The sequence below is a fragment of the Benincasa hispida genome, chromosome 5, assembly GCF_027475165.1.
Source record: "Benincasa hispida cultivar pf3 chromosome 5, pf3_genome.v1.1, whole genome shotgun sequence".
Lineage (NCBI taxonomy): Eukaryota > Viridiplantae > Streptophyta > Magnoliopsida > Cucurbitales > Cucurbitaceae > Benincasa > Benincasa hispida.
Window position 1 is genome coordinate 13,989,386 of NC_143482.1, and position 2,850 is coordinate 13,992,235.

The 2,850-nt window shown below is 40.8% G+C and overlaps 1 non-coding gene across 1 annotated transcript; it reads left to right on the top strand.

Annotated features, from left to right (window-relative positions):
* Positions 1-767: 767 nt before the first annotated feature.
* LOC150035921 (small nucleolar RNA R71) lies at positions 768-874 on the top strand. The gene has a single exon (XR_016529917.1). It is a non-coding gene; the product is annotated as a small nucleolar RNA R71 (small nucleolar RNA).
* Positions 875-2,850: the final 1,976 nt, after the last annotated feature.

The following is a 2,850-nucleotide window of genomic DNA, read 5'->3' on the forward strand; positions in this document are numbered from 1 at the left end:
CATTGCTCCTTACCTGATCCCCCTGGGTTACGTGGAAGTTTGGTAGAACTTGGCAACGCCCCTTGCGGTCTACTTTTCAGCTCATTCGCAATCTAACCCATTTACAATTCAAGGTTGCGGATAGACGTAGCCTGAGTTTGAAGTACTATCTCGTTTTTCTCTATATATTGCTTCAATAAGCTCTCGAGAGAGGAAGATTGCGTTGGTTTTTGTGAGCTACTTACTTGATTACTCTGTTTATCGTTGTTGCTTTTGAAGAATCTTGGTGGTCCTTTTTGCGCCACAGATTGAAAATTTTGTTGTTGATTCTTCCAAGTAAAATTGGGGTGGTTTCTCCACCCGAGGTTGTATGTGTTTGAAAAGGGATTATTCTTTACAAAATATACAGACTGTGAATTTTGCGGGCAATCTTCCATCGCATGCCCATCATCGCAAGTCGCACACCTTGCTATGTTTTGATTTATTGCGTTAATTTGCCCACCTTGCGGTGTTGGGCTGTTGATCACCATTCCTCAAATTAAATTCATCATTGCGGTCATTTGGTTTTGTAATGAAACAATGGCCTCGTTATTTGCATCAAAATCTTTGAGTCTTAATCTCTGGTCACTCTCCCACCAGTCTTCATGGTTCTTGGAGATGTGGTCTAGAATATTCTTCGCCTCCTTGTAAGTTTTATCAAGTAGATCACCAGCGGCTGTTGCATTGCAGCGGTCTGCGAAGTAGGATTCAAATCATGATAGAAAATTTCCATTTGAAGACAGTTTGGTAGCCCATTATGCGGACAATCTTGGACCAACCTTTTAAACCTCACCCAAGCATCGCTGAGCGATTCGTCCATATCTTGTTCAAAATTAGTAATAAGCTTTCTTCGTCTTGCGTTCTCGGTAAGTGAAAAATACTTTTTCGTGAATTTCTTCACTACTTGCTCCCAAGAAGTAATCTCTCCTGGTTTGAGCAAATAAGCCCATTTCCTATCTTGATCACAGAGAGAAAATGGGAACAACGTTAGTCGAACTACTTCAGTAGAGATGTTCGGGAACACAAAAGTATTGCAAATTTTAATAAAACTTCGGAGGTGGGCATGCGGATCCTTGCCACGCCTTCCTCCGAATTGACCTGCAGTCTGGATCATCTGCACCATCTCCAGTTTCATCTCGAATCTTCTTTTGTTGAGGGCAGGCCTCATGATTTTCGGAGAGAAATCATACAGATTTGGCGATGCATAGTCCCTAATGGGTTTATTGTGATCGTTTGCCAACAGAATCGGATTCGCCATGACATTATTATCATTTGGTGCTCCATTTCTAGGTTGCTCTGCCATTCTTCTTTATCAGATTGTGGTTTTTGTTGGCAGTCTTGTAGTCTACTTCAAAATGTTCTCTAAATCTCTGGGTCGTAGTTCGCCAGAGATTGAGAGTTCTGCAAAGAAATCACAAAAATTATCGTTAACAACTATTTTGCCGAAGTCCCCGGCAACGGCGCCAAAAACTTGATGCATTATTTTATTAATGGAAATATGGATGATATACATTGGTGGATTGCGTTGTGCACTCAAGTTTCCCCAGCGGAATTCAAGTGTAAATTCCCCTGAGTTTCTTGGTAAGTCTAGGGTCGAACACAGGGACTTGTGAAAATAGTTACGTTGGTAATATTTATGAAAACTTTGTGGTAACCAAGTAAATAAATAAGTTGTGGGTGTGTTGTTGCGTTGATGAAAAAGAAGTAAATAAAGGTGGTGGATTTAAGAAAGATAGTTGCATTGATAGATGCAATGAGTATGTGATGAATGGGTTGAGAATATCTTTAGCTAGCGTTACTCGAGAATGCGTCAAACCTTGCGATCATGTTACAACCATGCACAACAAGTCATTTCGCAATGTAAATGCGATGCTCCTAAGTCTAGGACGCATGTGTTGAATACAAAATGTCCATAGAGCTTATCCCTAAGTCTCTACTCTTGTCCTATGTGTTGATGCAAAATGCATGAAAGCAAGGTGACCGCATATAATCATATCTTATTGCTAAGATGCATGCGATGCGTTAATAACAAATAGTGCTCATTCCTAAGCGCCTATCTCCCGTTTATGAATTCTAATCTGGTTCTTCCAAACCTAGATTCTGATCTGACCTTCCCAAGTCTAGATCCTGTCCTTAGACTACCCTCTCGAGTATCTCTAATAGACGAATGAAGTATACATAAACAAGATAATCACAAAGATGAAGATTCCCTCGTTATGCTAGCTAACTACTTCTCAATCCATTCAACTAATTTAGCTACTCATGCATAAATAACAGAGGGTGAACAGATATAGAGAAAAACATTCCATTCTTATAACTGAGTTGAGTACAAAATGACAATGGAAAGTAAAGGTAGAGAGCCTGGTAGCAATTCCTTACTGACCGAGGCTTTTTACACTGAATCTTTATTCTGATATACAAATTTTCCTGCTTCTGCAGGCGTCGGCCCTCTCTCTATCTTGGAGCTTCCGGTGCTTTCCCAAGCTTCTTGGAATAATCTACCGGCACACCTTCTTCCTCGCGCCCGCCTTAAAAATGGAAGAAAACTATGGACAGAGGCGTGAACTTTTAAAGTGATGAAGTAATCGACTGCTTAACCCCTTCTCTGAAGAATGCACTTGGTATTTATAGAGTTTCCATGGTGAAAGGTGGCTTCTGTCTCCCGGTTGTACAAATGGGACAACTTTAAATCCTGATTGATGCATCGGGTGATTGTTACCGATAAAGCTGAATATATTTTGTGACCGTTATCGGCTGTCCCATCGCTCTTAATTATCCTTTCACCTGGATGCGCCCACCATGTTGCGCTGACCAAGTTACGGTGATTCTTCT